Source organism: Scyliorhinus torazame, chromosome 4 (genome assembly GCF_047496885.1).
Source record: "Scyliorhinus torazame isolate Kashiwa2021f chromosome 4, sScyTor2.1, whole genome shotgun sequence".
Taxonomy (NCBI): domain Eukaryota; kingdom Metazoa; phylum Chordata; class Chondrichthyes; order Carcharhiniformes; family Scyliorhinidae; genus Scyliorhinus; species Scyliorhinus torazame.
The window spans coordinates 158,875,611-158,895,324 of record NC_092710.1 but is presented as its reverse complement, the minus strand read 5'-3'; the positions used below and the strand labels follow the sequence as shown (position 1 = coordinate 158,895,324).

Genomic DNA, 19,714 nt, shown 5'->3' with positions numbered 1-19,714 from the left:
AAACTAGTTCCCAATGAATCATTGGGGCTGGGAGCCTGTATTTGGACCACATCCAGGAGTCATTACCACTGCTGCAGGCCACTCCATGGCTGTGCAGTGTAGGTAGAAATTTTTGAGCTGAGCTCTCTTATTCATGTGAGGAAGCTTTACAGATTCTGGGAAAAGAGTCAGTAAGACTGTTGGAGATTGGAACAGTAGAAGGGAAATTGTTAGATGAGGGTGTGTCAGAACATTCTGTTTCCTTCAGAATTCTTCACAACTTGAACCGTATTAGGAAACCCTAATGTCACCCCTTCAAATGAATGTGATACATGAACTCCATTCTTCCAGAATCCATTGTTGCATCTTTTCCCTCTGGAAAATGTTATAGCATGAAGAGGACGCAGGTCCGTCATCTGGGAATGATGACTTTCAAAGTGTGCACTTGCTATTTATCTTGCAAAAGCAATATAGAGACCTCTACCCCATTGGAGTTACGTGGTGAAAAACGATGAGTGCACAAAATGGGACACCTGCACAACCCAGTTAACAAGAACTGCAGATGTTGCCGCATGAAGAGGAAGTTGATGCTGACTAGTGCTTCGGAAGTTATCAGTGCCTGGGTTCAAGAACCTGGGAAGTTACAGAATTTCATTTCAAAGGGTGATGTTCATGGATGGATTGGTGCTGGCAATGGAAGCTGTCTCAGACAGCGTGTAGCACATTGCTGTTTGAGTGGAGGAGTCAACCAAAGCAATGGATGGACTGGAGTGGCAGTATTATTGTTCTTGAGTTAGAAGGCCATGGGCTGACTTTAGAAACTTGGCAGAAACAGGTTGAAAGTGCTGGGTCTTGGATGAGATGTCAAACCAGGGCTCTTGTCTCCCCTGTCAGGAGCATGATAATCATCTCATAGTTGACAGGTTCATTATCCAAAAGAACAGCTTTTTATAAAGAAGAGTGAGAGGCTCATTGTTCTAGCCAATATTAATATCTGAATCAACATCATTTAAAACAAATCTTACTTGCATTATTACAATTTTTGGGATCTTGCTGTGCTCAAATTGACTGCCAGGTTTCTTTTATTCAAAGGAGTGATTCAAAAGCACTTCAGAGAATCACAGCAATCTTATGATGCTGTTGCTAACTTTTGTTTGGTTCAATTGGCTCTGATTTATAACCTTTGCCCTCGAGTCGCCAGGTATCTTAATGATACCGCCACGAGGTTCAAGTTCAAGTAATGATCAATAACTCAATACACCAATTAGTAAGATTCAAATCAAAGCACATTTATTACACACAGTAATCGCTACTCATGCACAAATTCTATGTCTAAGCTACTTCTACAACTAACAGGCCTATACTTAACTTTGGACTGGCCCACCAGGTCAGGGGAACAAATGGCCTTTCGTTCGGGTTCTGAGTCTGCGGGATTCGAAGTTGGTACGGATTGGTAGCTAGGAGCGCATATCTCGCAGTGAGCGTTGAATTAAGACTTACGATTGTCGGTCTTCACTGCGCCGGTCACAGTCAATGTTGGTTCTTGTTGCTGGGTGACCCGGGCAGGAAGAAGAGAGTGAAGAGCAGGTGAAGAGAGGTCAAGAGAGCGATTTGAACTTGGGGCTTAACTCCTATAGTCCCCAGGGGCTTCCCGCCTTTTGGGGCGGACCCTGTACCTGGTCCCAAGTGATTGGACTTCGTCCCAATCGCTTGGTTTGATTTTCTCCAATACTGGAGCGGTTCCCTGATCGATGGGCGGTCTTGAGCTGCTCGTTCACCTCCTTTGTGTTGGCTCCTGCTGGTGCCGAAGAGTCTGGCTTTGCTTTGTGTGTCCAAAATGTTGCTTATTGTTCCCAGGGATTGCTCATCAGTATGCAGATGGCTGTAACTTTGTTATGCTGATGGTCACTGGGATGTTGTCTGGCCTTTGCAGAGGTAAATACACAGCAAACCTGCAGCTGCTGGTTTTTGTCTTGTTGGCTGACTTTCCCATCAGCCTTTGCCGTTCGCCATTTTGAATCGGGATTTGGCCAATTTAAGTGGCTACAACGCAGAGGGAGATTATTTGGCCTATTGTGTCTGCGCCAATTCTCTGAATGAGCGTTCACCTAATTTTATTTTCCCACCTTCCCGCAACTCTCCACATTCTTTTCGGATAAAGTCTAATTCATTCCCCCTGAATGCTTTGATTGAACCTGCCTCCATCAGGTAGTGCATTCTGGACCCTAACTTCATTTGCTGCATGAAAAGGGTTTTCCCTCATACCACTATTGTTTCTTTTACTAATTACGTCAAACCTGTGCCCTCATTCTCAATCCTTTCATCAGTGGCAACAGTTTCTCCCTATCTACTCTGACCAGACCCCTCATGATTTTGAATACCTTTAGCAAATCTCCTCTCAACCTTCTTTTTACCAAGGAAAACAGTCCCAACTTCTCCAATCTATCTTCATAACTGAAGTTTCCTCATCCCAAGGATCATTCTGCGGAATCTTTTCTGCACTCTCTCCAATACTTTAACATCTTTACTAAAGGGTGGGGCCCAGAACTGGATACAATCCTCCACTAAGTCCAAACTAGTGACTTGTACACCTTCAACATAAATTCTTTGTTCTTGTACATTGTGTCCCAATTTATAAAACCCAAGATACTCTATGCTTTATTAACAGCTCTCTCAACCTGTCATACACCTTCAATGACTTGTGCAAATATACATCCAAGTCGCTCAGCTCCTGTATCTCCTTTAGAGTTATATGACCTTCTTAAGGACTGACCTCATTAACACTACACCCTGTATGCTTCATCTGATGCGAGTGCTTATGTAGTTACATTGTATATCTTGTGTTGCCCTATTATGTATTTTCTTTTCTTCCCTTTTTTTCTTCCCATGTACTTAATGATCTGTTGAGCTGCTTACAGAAAAATACTTTTCACTGTACCTCGGTACACGTGACAATAAACTAATCCAATCCAATCCAATATCCCCCAATTTTATATTATCCATTGTTAGGATACCGAACCAGACCTCAATTTTTATTAGAATATCAGATGAGAAACCAAACAACTTTTTAACTTGTAAAACTGTGAGGAAAGGATATTTCCCCCCAGGGGTGAATGCCCTGACCAATAGATATATTTATGTTAAAATATACTTGAATTTAAACATAGAGTTAACCACATGAACATCAAACAAATAACTTTACAATTATCAATTAAACTGTTCTTAAATAAAAGGAACAACACCTGCCACTAATTCCAATTAAACAGCCCAATACAGTCAAATACCACTGATAAATAAAGTTAACAAAACAGGTTACTTGCTCAGTTGTGTAGATACTTTTGAAGAGAGTTAATTTCAAGAGCAGATCTGGTACACTTCTCAACCTAATAGAATTTGGCAAAACTGCTGTTCAATTTATAATCCTATAACAGAGTGCAAAACGACAGACCAACCTGGTTCCTCCCATCAATTACATCATCCGCATCCTAGTAAATTCCATAACCTGCTTAGCTAGGACTAAGCACCACTCCCTCAAATTATCTACACTCCAGGGAATCTCCAGCAATCAAAACACTTCTCTTAGCCCTTTATCTGTAACAAAGTCAGTGGTTGTAATGAATTATTACCTCTCCTTTTTTGACTCTTTATTTAGTAGACACACTGCCTGTATGTATTATAAACTAGGATTTTTAATATCATTACTGCAACAGAGAATAACATTTAACAATTTCTACGTTAATCACACCATGTTCTTTCTACAGCAATGAATCACTTCACATTTTTCTGCATTTAACTTCATCTGCCACTTGTCCGCCCATTTCACTCACCTGTCTTTGTCCGTTTGAAATCCTACACTATTCTCACAGTTCACAATGCTTCTGAGTTGTGTATCATCAGCAAACTTTGAAATCATTCCCTGTACCCCAAGTACTAGGTCATTAATATATATCAGGAAAAGGAAAGGTCCCAATATTGTCCCCTCGGGAACACCACTTCCTCTAGCTGAAAAACATCCATTAGCCACTGCTCTCTGTTTCCTGAGTGGCCTGGTCAATTCCATATCCACGTTGCTACTGTTTCTTTATTCTGTAAGCTATAAATTTGATCACGTATCTCTTGTGTAGCAGTATGTCAAACACCTTTAAATGTCCCATGAATACCACATCAACAGCATTGCTTACTATAGAGTAGTATTTAGCACAGCAAGGGTTAATGTGGGACTGGATAACAGCACCACCTACACTATGATGTAGAGACACATATGACAGGAGACAGTTGTATGGAGAGATTTGAGTAGAAGTTAACACAAAGTTAGCTCCTATTTTGGGCTATACTTTGTACATATGTGCGTAGTTATGTGCTGCCAATAAACACTACTATTCAACCTTGCAAGCCTTTGAGACCTCCTGAACAAACCTTTACAAATGGTATAAAAATAGAAAATGCTGGAAAAACCAGCAGGTCTGGCAGCATTTGTGCAGAGAGAAACTGGGTTAGCATTTCGAGTCCATATGACTTCTTCAGAGCTGGTGGTAGTTACTGAACAGACCCTAAACAGGAGAAGGTCTTCCATCTGTTGATGCATGCGGCATCTTATGGTCCCACTGTGGTAGTATGTATTGGGGGGTCATGTGGGACTGGAAGCCCTAATGTCATTGGCTGACAGATCCCGGGTCCTGGTTGACCGTTGACCTCTAGCTCCGCCCTGAAGGCGGAGTATAAGAAGCCGGAGTCTTCCCCCGCAGGCCAGTTTACTATCGAGCTGCGGGGGAACAGACACGCTTAATAAAGCCTCATCGACTTCACTCTATTCGTCTCACGGAGTCTTTGTGCGCTACAATTTATTAAGCGTGCCTAAAAAGGACTATGGAGCTCCGGATCATTCCGGAATGCCTGAGGATCAGCCCCCACGCAGTGAATGTGGCAGCAGCCTTCAAGCACTGGCAGACTTGCTTCAAGGCCTACCTCAGAACGACCACCGTCCGGTGAGCACGGAGATTTTCTCCCTCATCGAAGACGCGGAGGATTTCCACACGGCGTTCGCAGCACTGAAAAGTCTCTATGTCCGCCCAGTTAACCAAATCTACGCTCGCTACCAGCTCGCGACGAGACGGCAAGCTCCCGGAGAATCGATGGACGAATTCTACGCCGCTCTGCTGATTTTGGGACGAGCCTGCAGCTGCCCGTCGGTGAACGCAAACGAACACACGGACATGTTAATGCGCGATGCTTTTGTGGCAGGTATGCAATCCTCCCAAATCCGCCAAAGACTTCTAGAAAAAGAGTCCCTAGGACTCTCAGAGGCACGGGCCCTAGCAGCCTCCCTAGACGTGGCCGCGCGTAATACCCGCGCCTACGGCCCCGACCGCGCGGCAGCCCATTGGGCCCCGTACGTACCCGTCGTGGCAAACCCCCTACCCCCCCCCCCCCCCGGACACCCCACAGGCTTGCACGGTCCAAACGCCGAGTCGCACCGGGGGCGCCCGCTGTTATTTCTGCGGCCAGGCGAAACACCCCCGACAGCGCTGCCCGGCCCGCGCAGCTATCTGCAAAAGCTGCGGTAAAAAGGGCCATTATGCGGTTGTGTGCCGGTCCCGCGAGGTCGCCGCTGTCCCGGGAGAACAGGGAGCCCTCTAAGCCGTTTACGCGCCCCAACCCCCCCCAGCACGCCATGTACGACCCGCAGGCGCAGCCGCTCAGGGTCCCGACCACCGCGGTCCCGGGAAAACAGGGAGCCCTGCACGCCGCTTACGCTCCCCAACCCCCCTCCCCGCAGCCCATGTATGACCCGCCGCCGGCGCTACCGCTTTGGGTCCCGGCCAACACTCTCCACGGAGAGGAGGGAGTTTTGCGCGTCCCTAATGCCCCCCTAACCCCCACCCCGCGCCCCACGCCTGACCCGCCGGTGCCACCTACTAGGGCCCCGACCACCGCTGTCCCCGGTGAGGGAGCTCCGCGCGGTGCTAGCGCTCGCGGTCCTAGCGCTCGCGGTCCTAGCGCTCCCAGCCCCCCCAGCGCACCATGTGCGACCCACAGACGCCGCCATTTTGGGTCCCGGCCACCACGAGGGGAGGAGGGGCGCCGCCATCTTAGACCGCCCCAGACCTGTACGACGCATGGGGGCGGCCATTTTGTCCACCCCCGCCACCATCTTGTGACCCCCCAGCCACGTGCGATGTATGGGGGCGGCCATTTTGTCCATCCCCGACGCCATCTTGGACGGCAACAACGGACCCCACTCCACTACTACAACCACGTCTCGCTTCAATTACACTCGATCAAGCTCGGCCCCGGACACTCCAGACGACGACGACAACGGTGCTAATAAACGGCCACGAGACGCCATGCCGAGTCGACTCCGGGAGCACGGAGAGCTTTATACACCCCGACACGGTAAGACGCTGTTCCTTGACCACCTATCCCAGCGCACAAAAGATTTCCCTAGCTGCAGGATCCCACTCCGTACAGATCCAGGGATTCTGCATAGTTACCCTAACGGTGCAGGGGAGGGAGTTCAAAAACTACAAACTAAACGTCCTTCCCCAACTCTGTGCCCCCACCTTGCTGGGATTAGATTTCCAATGCAATCTACAGAGCCTTACGTTCAAATTCGGCGGCCCAATACCCCCACTCACTATCTGCGGCCTCGCAACCCTCAAGGTGCAACCCCCGTCCTTGTTTGCGAACCTCACCCCGGATTGCAAACCCGCCGCCACTAGGAGCAGACGGTACAGCGCCCAGGACCGGACCTTCATTCGGTCCGAAGTCCAGCGGCTACTAAAGGAGGGCATAATCCAGGCCAGCAATAGTCCCTGGAGAGCGCAGGTGGTAGTAGTGAAGACAGGGGAGAAACAAAGGATGGTCATTGACTATAGCCAGACCATCAACAGGTACACACAACTAGACGCGTACCCTCTCCCCCGCATATCCGACATGGTCAACCGGATTGCCCAATATAAAGTCTTCTCCACCGTGGACCTCAAGTCCGCCTACCATCAGCTCCCCATCCGCCCAAGTGACCGCAAGTACACAGCCTTCGAGGCAGACAGGCGATTATACCATTTCCTACGGGTCCCTTTTGGCGTCACAAACGGGGTCTCGGTCTTCCAACGGGAGATGGACTGAATGGTTGATCAACATGGGTTGCGGGCCACGTTCCCGTATCTCGACAATGTAACCATCTGCGGCCACGATCAGCAGGACCACGACGCCAACCTCCAAAAATTCCTCCAGACCGCCAAAGCCTTGAACCTCACATACAACGAGGACAAGTGCGTTTTTAGCACCAATCGGCTAGCCATTCTGGGCTACGTAGTGCGCAATGGGATAATAGGCCCCGACCCCGAACATATGCGCGCACTCATGGAATTTCCCCTCCCGCACTGCCCAAAAGCCCTGAAACGCTGCCTGGGTTCTTTTCATACTACGCCCAGTGGGTCCCGGGGCCGAGGCGATCGACACGGACGACCAGACCACCCGACCGACTCGTGGCGTCGATCTAAAACTAAATATGGACTTTTCACAAGAACATTTTGCTTTTCTTCCTATACCCCCTGTAAATAGTTGCAACAGGACAAAATTGTACAATACTGTATTGCCATGTGAATGTTTTTTTTTTCCCTCCCAGGACCAGCCCTGTAAACCCTGACCACCATACGAAGCATCACCCCGCCGGGTTCATTTTTGACAAGGGGTGAATGTGGTAGTATGTATTGGGGGTCATGTGGGACTGGAAGCCCTAATGTCATTGGCTGACAGATCCCGGGTCCCGGTTGGCCGTTGACCTCTAGCTCCGCCCTGAAGGCGGAGTATAAGAAGCCGGAGTCTTCCCCCGCAGGCCAGTTTACTATCGAGCTGCGGGGGAACAGACACGCGTAATAAAGCCTCATCGACTTCACTCTATTCGTCTCACGGAGTCTTTGTGCGCTACACCCACCAACTGTGCACCCTGGCCGTGGGGTTCCCGATGGCGTGGGGTAGATTCAAGGGAAAACTCATTGGCGGGCAGGACCAGGAGACTCCGCTGCCGAGAAACATGCCACAGGAGGCCAAAAGATCATTCCCAAAAAAGCTAATGAAGGAACCGAGATCAGAAAAATGAAAGGGACCTAACCGAAGAGCTTGTGAACCAAAGGCACTGCTGGAGATTATCTGAACGTAAGCTCCATCTTTGACATGGAGGATGAAGGGCAGAAGACAAATCCACTGTGCAGCTAAAGAATTCCCACCAAAGCATACGAAGGCCCATTGCGACTCCCCATCGATTCTAGAATCAAGGGACCGAGTAAAGATGCGCAAACATTCAGTTCTGAGGCTGAACTAGTTTTTAAAAGTCTTCTGGCTTATAATCAATCAGAACAGCCAATTTTGTTCATTACCACGGCCAGCCTAGGTTCAGAGGCAGCAACATGCTAAGTGGTGGCTGACCTATATATGGAAAAAAAAACATTTTTGAAAAAATTATCCAAAGCTGGGAATCATCATTTAATAATGTGAACATTGTATGAAAATAAGTATAAAAGTGGTAAAATTGTTGATTAGAAGATATGCGCAAGAAATTCATCCCTTTGAGGTCCGCAATCGCTACAGGAGCCCACCAAAACCCAACAAACATAGAAAGAAGCATTGAAAAAATGATAACTGCAGCACCATCTTTGAAAGAGAAACAAGATTTAAAGCTGTACTAAAAAAAAAACAGCCATGGGTCATAAATCAACCCTACGAGATCAATTTGGGCCGATACATGAGCAAAACCAAACACAAAATTGAGCATCATGTAGAAGAAACCTTTTACATTTGCAAGGACATCAGGATTAAGTAGAAAATCAGAGGAAGTCCAAATAAATAGATTTTTATACTTACTTGGTGAAATTGCCGATGAAATAATCCTTATGCAAGACGTTGGTGAATCCTCAACCAGCTTTGATAAGATATTAAAAGCTTCTGACTAGTATTTTTATCTTCAAGTGTTGGAGAATGCAGAGTCTAAGAAGGGGAATATAACACACTCAATAATACAAAAAGAAAATACCCAAGCAAAGCATACAATAGTGGCAGACTATTGCAGCACATGGTGTGCATGAGCTGAAGAACACAGTCCAGAGGTTCGAGGAGGGGTTGAAAAAAAACACAGAAGGCGTAAGAAACTGTCCACAGTAGATATATTGGCATTGGAGGCAGTCCAGAGGAGGTTCACTAGGTTAATCCCAAATTTGGAGGGATTTTCTCCATGAGGAGAGTTTGAGTAGATTGGACCTGTAATTGAATTTAGAAGAATGAGAGGTGACTTTATTGAGACATATGGGAATCTCAGGGACTTGACAAGATAGATGCTGAGAGGTGGTTTCCCTTTGTAGAAGAGTCTTGGACCACAGGGCATAATCTTAGAGTAAGGGGCCGCCCATTGAAAACAGAGATGAAGAGGAATTCTTCTCTCGGAGGATAGTGAATCTGTTTAATTCTTTACCACAGAGACTTTGGATTTGGGTTTATTGTCATGTGTACCAAGGTACAGTGAAAAGTATTATTCTACGTACAGTCCTGACCGATCGTTCCACACATGAAAACATAGGACATACAATAGATACACAACGTAAATGCATTGACATCGTGTGAAGCATACTCTACTCAGTAGAAAAGATGCATGGAGAGATCAGTTCAGTCCATAAGAGGGTCATTCAGAAGTCTGGTAACATTGTGGAAGAAACTGTTTTTGAACTTGTTTATGCGTGCTCTGACTTTTGAATCTCCTGCCTGATGGAAGAAGTTGGAAAAGAGAATAAACTGGGTGGGAGGGGTCTTTGATTATGCTGCCCACTTTTCCAAGGCAGCGGGAAGTGTTGACAGAGTCGGTGGATGAGAGGCCGGTTCACGTGATGGACTGGGCTGTGTTCACTACTCTGAAATTTCTTACGGTTTTGGGTCGAGCAGTTGCCATACCATGTGATGCATCCAGATAGGATGCTTTCTATGGTGCATCCGTAAAAATTGGTGAGAGTCAATATGGACATGCTGAATTTCCTTAGTTTCCTGAGGAAGTATAGGCGCTGTTGTGCTTTCGTGGTCGTAGCATCGATGTGGGTGGACCAGGACAGATTGTTGGTGATGTGCATACCTAGGAATTTGAACCTATCAACTATCTCCACCTCGGTACCATTGATTCAGACAGGAGTATGTACGATACTGTAGTCAATGGTTTTGCTGACGTTGAGGGAAAGATTGTTGTCATTAAAAGATGCCAATAGGTACTCTATCTCCCTCCTGTATTCTTACTCATTGTTGTAAAGATGTAGAGGCGGGATAGTTATGTATGTTCAAGGTTGAGATAGACAGATTTTTAATCTCTAAGGGAATGAATTGTTATGGGGATAAGGTGGGAAAGTGGAGTTGTGGAATTATCACATCAGATCAGTCATGATCTCATTGAATGGTGAAGCAGAGTTGATGGGCTGAACGGCCTACATCTGCTCCTGCGTGTTATGATCTTATTATTCAAATTGCAGCAGCAAGTGACAGTGTTGAGTGGGCAGCTGGCTCTGTATGAAGGGAAAGTTGTTGAGTGTTCCAAGTTGCGAGGTGAATAATGAAGCCACAAATAGCACGATTATAAAACTGGAGGCACACCTGCCTGATAGTGGAGCCAAAATGAAAGGCAAGGACAAAGCTCTCCGGAAAAAGACAAGGCAGAAATAAGATTGGAAAATGTAAATATGAAACTGAAGATCAGGAACTTCAAAGTAAAAGCACTGGATGTCTCAGATCTATTGAGTTGTTGAAAAATGAAATGCCTGAAATGAAAATCAAGCGTCGAGAATGTCAAAAAAAGCTGAACAGTTGCACAAGGAAGTTGAACTTCTCGCAAAGGAGAGCGAAGAGTCTCAGAAACAATTAGCAGATGTAAAATTACAGATGTGAGCTTTATGAACATAGGAATTAGGAGCAGAAGTAGGCAATTCAGCCTTTCGAGCCTGCTTTACCATTCAATCAGATCATGACTGAACTCTTCCTGATCTGAAATTCAACTCCCACAGTCCAAAGATGTGCAGGTTAGGTGGATTGGCCATAATAAATTGCCCTTAGTATCCAAAAAGGTTGGGTGGGGCTACTGGGTTACAGGGTGGTGATGTGGGCTTAAGTGGGGTGCTCTTTCAAAGGGCTGGTGCAGACTCGATGGGCTGAGTGGCCTCCTGCACTGTAAATTCTATGATTCTATGATAACTGAATACCCAGTTGAAGTTGTTAATCTTGTGTAAAAATGTACTTTCACAGCCTTTATTAGTGAACACAAAAGGTATTTATTAATAAGAAGTATACAGCAGCCTCACGGCTATAGCCAACTCCCAAATTGTCTCTTTGGCGAGGAGTCTTTCTGACCATACTGTGAGTTCTAATTGGTCACACAGACCTTGTGACCTTTAATCTGCTGTGTTACCCTTAAAAGAACGATCACCACATACCCTCCCCCTTTAAGTCATTTTTACAATCTTCAATAACTAATTAACTCCTAAATACTAACTAAACATCATAAATCATAGAATTTACAGTGTAGAAGGATATGAGATGGACGATTATAAATAGAGTCTTTGCGAAGGTTTTCTGTTTCTTGTAGAGCAGCGTAATTCTGTTGTCTGCGATGCTTCCATAGCATTGACATTAAAAGGAACTGCAATAGCGGGTTGATTTGGCACAGGCGGATCATCAATATTTGCTTCCATGGCGACATCAGTTATGTTGATAACAGGTCAATCAGGTACTTCAGTGCTTTACAGATTTGATAACATTTGATGACATCACTGACTGCTCGAGCATCTATGTACCCCTCAAGTGGTCCACGTTTTTGTGAACGATCCATCCCTCCACATTCACTTGGTATGAAAGGGGTCTAGTCTTAGAGACAATTCTGGCGATCCAATTTGATTTACTACTGAAGTTTCTCATTTACTATAAATGATCATGCTGTACTATATGAATCATGGCTTGCTTTCTGATTACTTTGGTTGGCTTCTATCCTCCCTGGCACATTTGGAAACATGAGGCTGAGTCTCGTTCTGAGACAACGTCTCATTAGCAGCTCTAATGGTGGAACTCCCACTGTTGCATGTGGAGTGGTAATAACTATGGTGGAATTGAGATTTGGTCTCCCAAGTTTTCTCTTGTCCGTTTCTTTAGGCCAGACTTGAAAGTTTGGCGACTGTCAGCTAGTCTGGTTGATGCTGGGTGGTAAGGCACAGTTCTAATGTGTTTAATACCATTGAGCGTGGTGAAGGTTTGAAACCCAGCACTTGTGAATGCGGTTCCATTGTCTGATACCATAACTTCAGGTAATCCATGAGTTGAAAAGCTTTGGCATGGCCTTTTGATGGTAGCATGCGATAGAGGTGGTCTCACCTCAGAAATGTGCGTCCATTTAGAATGTGCATCAAAAACATTGTGCCCAGAAATGGACCAACATAATGAATATGGATTTGCACCCATTTGTAGCTTGCCAGGCTATCCCAACGGTGCAGTGGGGCTGTAGTAGCAGGCAACCTTTGCAGTTGGCACTGTTGACAGTATTTCACTAGCTTCTCCATATCAGCATCAATACCAGGCCACCACACAACTCCTGACAAGTATCTTCATCTTACAGGTGCCAGGTTGAGGGCTTTGTAGTTCAGTTAGGAGCCTCTCTCTACCTGGGAACGAGGTAGAAAGGGTCGAGAGCTTCAAGTTTCTAGGTGTCCAGATCACCAACAACCTGTCCTGGTTCCCCCATGCCGTCCTGGTTCCCCCATGCCGACACTATAGTTAAGAAAGCCCACCAACGACTCTACTTTCTCAGAAGACTAAGAAAATTTGGCATGTCACCTACGACTCTCACCAACTTCTACAGATGCACCACAGAAAGCATTCTTTCTGTTTGTATCACAACTTGGTATGGATCCTGCTCTGCCCAAGACCGCAGGAAACTACAAAAGGTCGTGAATGTAGCCCATCCATCGTGCAAACCAGCCTCCCATCCATTGACTCTATCTACAATTCCCGCTGCCTCGGAAAGACAGCCAGCGTAATGAAGGACCCCACGCACCCCGGACACCTCTTCCACCTTCCATCAGGAAAAAGCTACCAAAGTTTGAGGTCACGTACCAACGGACCCAAGAACAGCTACTTCCCTACTGCCATCAGAGTGTTGAATGGACCTTCCTCGTATTAAGTTCATCTTTTCTCTACACCTTGCTATAACTGTAACATTATATTCTGCAGTCTCTCCTTCCTTCCCTATGTACAGTATGCATTGTTTGTACAACATGCAAGAAACAATACTTTTCACTGGATACTAATACATGTGACAACAATAAATCAAATCAAACCTGACACAGATATGATCACTCTTGCTCCCCAGAGTATGATGCCATCCTGACAACTCAATTCATTCTTGCAGGTAAAAAATTGTTTAATTTCCTTGGAAACTGGCTCATTTACCCATCCGATAAATATTTGGTCTCTCACTTGGGACAGAAGTGGTTCTCGATTAGTCCAGTTCCTGATCATCTTCGCCAAGACTGGCAATGTGTCTAAAATATTTAATGCCATGATGTTTTTTGTGGTACATGCGATACTTTCTTGCAAGGGTAAGCAGCTGAGAGCATCCGCATTCGCTATATATGTTCTAGATTGGTGCTTGAAAGCATATTCATAGGCGGACAGAATTAACGCTCATCATTGAATCCTTGCAGAGATGATTGGCCGGTAGCCTTATTCTCTTTGAAGAGACCCAAGTTGGTTTGTGATCAGAAACAATGGTAAAGTGTCTAACATTTAAGTACTGGTGGAATTTCTTGACACCAAAGATTATTGATAATCCTTTTTTGAATTGTGAGTAGCCTTTTACGGCCTCTGAGCTGGTTCTTGACACACACCCTATCCGTCTTTCAGAGCCATCGTCCATCTCCTGTGAAAACACCACACACACCACATGGAAATGGGTTGCAGGCCAGTATCAGGGGCGAGATTCTCCGACCCCCCGCCGGGTCGGAGAATCGCCGGGGGCTGGCGTGAATCCCGCCCCCGCCGGTTGCCGAAGTCTCCGGCACAGGATATTCGGCGGGGGCGGGAATCGCGGCGCGCCAGTTGGCGGACCCTCCCGCTCGATTCTCCAGCCCGGATGGGCCGATGTCCCGCCACTAAAATGCCTGTTCCGCCGGCGTAAATTAAACCACCTACCTTACCGGCGGGACAAGGCGGCGCGGGCGGGCTCCAGGGTCCTGGGGGGGGCGCGGGGCGATCTGGCCCCGGGGGGTGCCCCCCACGGTGGCCTGTCCCGCGATCGGGGCCCACCGATCCACGGGCGGGCCTGTGCCGTGGAGGCACTCTTTCCCTTCCGCCTCCGCCACGGTCTCCACCATGGCGGAGGCAGAAGAGACTCCCTCCAATGCGCATGCGCGGGAATGCCGTCAGCGGCCGCTGACGCTCCCGCGCATGCGCCGCCCGGAGATGTCATTTCCGCGCCAGCTGGCGGGGCACCAAAGGCCTTTTCCGCCAGCTGGCAGGGCGGAAATTCGTCCGGCGCCGACCTAGCCCCTCAAGGTTGGGGCTCGGCCCCCAAAGATGCAGAGCATTCTGCACCTTTGGGGCGGCGCGATGCCCGTCTGATTTGCGCCGTTTTGGGCGCCAGTCGGCGGACATCGTGCCGTTTCCGGAGAATTTCGCCCCAGTTCTTTAAATGGGTCAAAGTGTGTTAATGGGTTTGAGGAATGCAGCAATTGCTTTACTCTGTTGAAAGCATCCGAGTGGGGAGCCTTCCAAGACCAACAGTGGTGTTTCTTTAGCAGAATATGCAAAGTTAAGTTTGGTTAAAATTGTCCCTAGTAGTTTACCATTCCACGAAATGATTTGAGTTCAGTTGTATTTGTGGGGGTAGGTGCCTTTCTTTATAAGTCCATAAGACCTAGGAGCAGAATTAGGCCACTCGCCCCATCGAGTCTGCTCCGCCATTCAATCATAGTTGATATTTTCTCATCCCCATTCTCCTGCCTTCTCCCATAACCCCTGATCCCTTTATTAATCAAGAACCTATCTATCCCTGTCTTAAAGACACTCAGTGATTTGGCCTCCACAGCCTTCTGCGGCAAAGAGTTCCACAGATTCATCACCCTCTGGCTGAAGAAATTCCTCTTCATCTCTATTCCAAAGGATTGTCTCTTTAGTCTGAGATGGTGTCCTCTTGTTCTAGCTTTTCCTACAAGTGGAAACATCCCCTCCACGTCCAGTCTATCCAGGCCTCGCAGTATCCTGTAAATTTCAATAAGATCCCCCCTCGTCCTTCTAACCTGCAATGAGTACTGACCCAGAGTCCTCTAAAGTTCTTCATTCCAGGGATCATTCTTGTGAACCTCCTCTGGACCCTTTCCAAGGCCAGCACATCCTTCCTTGGATACAGGGCCCAAAACTGCTCACAATAGTCCAAATGGGGTCTGACCAGAGCCTTATACAGCCTCAGAAGTACATCCCTGGTCTTGCATTCTAGCCCTCTTGGCATGAATGCTAACATTGCATTTACCTTCTTAACCCGACTGAGCCTGCACATTAATCTTATCGTCTTGACCTTTTCTTCCATGGATGTAATCCTTGTGCATCTACACGGTACCCCAGGTAGGTCAAATCAGTGGCTTGAAAGGTACACCTTTCATCCTTGAGGCGAACTCTAGCCTCCTGAAATCTCTTTAATACAGCCTGTATGTTTTCCAGATCTTCAGCCTCTGTCGATCCAGTTATAAGGACATCGTCAAGATATACTACAATCCGCGGTAGCCACGATAGCAGAAACATGATTGTCCTTTGGAATATTGCACATGCCGAAGACATGCCAAAAGGCAGGTGCATATACTGGAACAGGCTTTTGTGTGTGTTTATTGTGACATGTATCTGATTCGAGTTGTTGGTAAACATGACTCATATCCAGCTTAGTACAAAATTGATCTTCTGCCAGCTTTCCATGCAAACCTTCAACTCTCTGGATTGGATATTTACCCAGCTTGGAGGCCTGATTACCTGTTAACTTATAATTGCCGCAAGTTTGATCCATCATTTCTGGTTTAAATACGGGAACTATAAGTGTTGCCCATTCTGATAACTGAATTGGCTGGATAATGCCTAGTTCTTCCAAACTCTAAACTCTGTATCCATTTTCTCTCGTAAGGCATATGGTAGTAAACTTGCCCTAAAGAATCGGGGAATCAGCTTTGGATTCACTTAAATCTTAGCTTATTGACCTTTGGTCTGGTTATTGGACTTAGCTTATTGACCTAGGGGCTGGTTTAGCTCAGTGGGCTAAATAGCTGGCTTGCAATGCAGAATAATGCCTGCAGCGCGGTTTCAATTCCCGTACTGGCCTCCCCGAACAGGCGCCGGAATGTGGCGATTAGGGGCTTTTCACAGTAACTTTATTGAAGCCTACCTGTGACAATAAGCGAATATTATTTGATTTTGCCTAATTCACCACAGAAAATGCTCTCGTATTTTCTTATCCGTTCAGGCAGTCTCGCTTCCTGCACTTGAAAAACCTTGGCCCAAATCAACTTGATTTCTTTAAGCCAATTGTGGCTGAGAAGACTTGGTCCTTCACCCATCACAATTGTGACGAGGAGCTGATTAGACTATTGTCCACAGCTTACAGGTACCATTGTGGTGCCTTTATTTTCATGGCTTCTCCTGTATAAGTCTTCAACTTGGCAGAAGTGCTCTTCACGTTCAATAATTGGGCTCCCTCTCTTAGGTACTGAAATGTATGCTCGCTTATCACCATGGCTGAAGCCCTATATCCACTCCATCTCAAAAGGCTTCCCATTTACCCAGCGAATTACAGTAATAGGGTCTACGGTAGCACAGTGGTTAGCACTGTTGCTTCACAGCACCAGGATCCCAGGTTCGATTCCTGGCTTGGGTCACTGTCTGTGTGGAGTCTGCACATTCTCCCCGTGTCTTCGTGGGTTTCCCTGGGTGCTCCGGTGTCCTCCAACAAGTCCCGAAAGACGTGCTGTTAGGTCATTTGAATTCTCCCTCCGTGTAGTCAAACAGGCGCCGGAATGTGGCGACTAGGGGCTTTTCTCAGTAACTTCATTGCAGTGTGAATGTAAGCCTACTTGTGACAATAAAGATTATTATTATCGTGCCTATTTTTAGATTAAACAGAGTAAGTGCCAGAATCACGACTAGGCTCTTTCAAGTTGTATGCTTGCAGCATCTTAGTTGATTTACTCGGCGATCTTGACTTACTTTTGCACTGCTTTATCAAATGCCCTCTTTTGTGATACTAAAACCATTCAGCCACCATAACCAACACAATTTATGGTTGTCTCCACATCAGTAACATACCACTTTAAGCATTACTGGATGATTGCCTATTTTGTACCATCTTGTTTTGTTGGAGGCTAAAATCGTTTCATGCTCTGTGGCTGCTTCATCGGATTTGACACCAGGTGTGGCTGCAGATTCCTGCCCTAACAGGCAAATGGCATCATTTTGTGCACTCTGCAGCTCCACTCTGCAGCTCTTGTGCACCTTTTTCAGCACATTCCATGACCAGCGCTATCTCCGTTGTCCACTTGAAATTTATGTTGACCTCGATAAGCAATCTGCATTGAATAGCATTGTTGTTCACGCCACAGACTAACCTATTCCGTAACATTTCATTTAGGGTGGCTCCAAAATCATAATACCCAATAATTGTTTCAGTTTAGCAACGTATGTCATGATTGATTTGCTTGAGGCTCTCATCCTTGAATTAAATGCGAATCTCTGGAGTATGATTGAGGGTTGAGGTTGAAGTTTTCTTCACTAATTCCACAAGTTCACTAAATGATTTGGAGTCGGGTGCACTTGGGGATGTAAGACTGAATAAAGTTAGAGGTCTGAGTTCCACAAACGTTTAGGAGAATTGTTTTGCATTTCACCTCCTCCCCTATTTCATTTACTTGGAAATAATACCCATGGCACTTGACATATTTTGTCCAGTCATCGATGTGAAGAAATATATACTCTATGCCCTAACCCCTATGACTTAACTGTGCCCTGCACCCGTGACAACCTAACTGGTTTATAACTTTCTGGCCTTATGGCCCTAACATTATGCCTAGGTGGTTCCCCAGATAGTACAGCAAGAGTGGAGCCTGCTGAGACTCCTGCCCAGCGACAAGGGTCCGCGTTGGCTGGTGTCTCCTGGGGTGACCCGGTCTAGATGGGCCCGGCCGCTGCTCAGGTGTCCCGGGTGGCGTGCTCCTGCTCTGTTCTGCCCGCTGCCCACCAGATGTACCAGGGACAGGAGCGGGGGTGGGGAGGAAGAGTCTGAGGTGCTGCGGTGTTTCAGCACCCACGGGCCCCGGCACCACCTCCTCCCTTGAGGTGCCCGATGGCCCTTGGCTTCTCCATTAGATGGGGCTGCGAGTGGACTCATCCCTTGACGCCCCCCTGCCACCTGGCGCTGTCAACCCTGGTGTCCTGCTCTGGTCTCGACAAGGGTCTGCATGCTCGCGGCCATGGAGCACATTGAGTGGACCATCTCCGCCTGGGACTGCACCACATCATCCTGCGACTGTGCCACCACTCTGTGGGTCTGTGTCACATCACCCAGTGACTGGGCCACCTCCCACTGGGTCTGGGTTACCTCCCCTGGGACTGGGCCACCTCCCTCTGGGACTGGACCACCCCACCCAGTGTCTGCGCCATGCTGGCCAGCGTCTGGGCAATGCCGCCGACATTCCCAGCCGTGGCCTGCTGTGACTGGGCCATGCTGTGGAGTGCCGCGGCACTATCCAGGTGGCTTTGGCACATGGCTGCCTGTGAGAGGGCAGCCCTGTCCTAGGCCTCGGCCACCGCGTCACAGAATGCCCAGGCTTGGACACGCCTTGATCCATAGCCAAAACCGTTGACCCCAATGCCTGTACTGCGGATGCCACCCATGCGGTGTAGGCCTGGATGGCACGCCTGCAGGTGCTGGATGCCAGCCGCCATCCCCTCTTGTAGTCCCTGTGTCCCTGCCTGCATCTGCACTGGGGCTGGATGTTCCAGAAGCCTGAGACCCATCTGGGCTTCTGGTTCCTGGGGCTGACTTGCCCACCAACCGTCCGGCCCGACCGACCTCCACCTGCTGTATTGGATGCCGGCTGCGATGTGAGGTGCGCACCAAATAGTGTCTCGGGAGCCTCTTCCCTAATGTACCCGACCGAGGTGATGGTCTCTGGGATGGTGGAGGGTGCAAGAGACGACTGTGATGGAAAGTCTGTGTCCTCCTCCGACCTGAGGTGTCCTGGGTCTCGGGCAGTGGGCTGGTGTTTGGGCTGCTCTGCTCGTCAGTGCTCGGCTGTCTGGGGGGGGCACCGGTTCTGGCACTGGCTGGGGGCGGGGGGGCTCCGGATGGACCGACCCCTTCTCCGGCAGGTCTGTAAGACACAAGACGACATGTATGGTTAGACAGCGGCCTGGGGGGGGGGGGGGGGGGGGGTGTTGTGTCATGGGGATCTGCAACTACTTGTTCGCCCGCCGCCGAACTCCATCTCAGTGACCTCCCTTTCCTCCGGGCCACCGTCCATGCCCAGTGCCCTCTGCTCGGGCACGGTGAAGGGCCGCAGATCTGGTCGTCCCCCTCCGGTCTTCACCCGCTTCTGGCGGTTGTGCGCGGCCTTCTCCTGGGGAGGAGGAGGAAACACAAACAGCACAGCCATTAGACTTTCCGACGCATGCAGCCCAGGGGTTGAGTAGA

General features: G+C 47.9%; 1 protein-coding gene across 1 annotated transcript in view; it reads left to right on the top strand.

The window, feature by feature from the left end:
• Positions 1 to 17,132, top strand: part of lratd1 (LRAT domain containing 1) — a 37,516-nt gene extending 20,384 nt beyond the window's left edge. The window contains exon 3 of the transcript XR_011940685.1: positions 15,706 to 17,132. The gene's annotated coding sequence lies outside the window, so the exon portion shown is untranslated. The remainder of the gene's footprint in view (positions 1 to 15,705) is intronic.
• Positions 17,133 to 19,714: the final 2,582 nt, after the last annotated feature.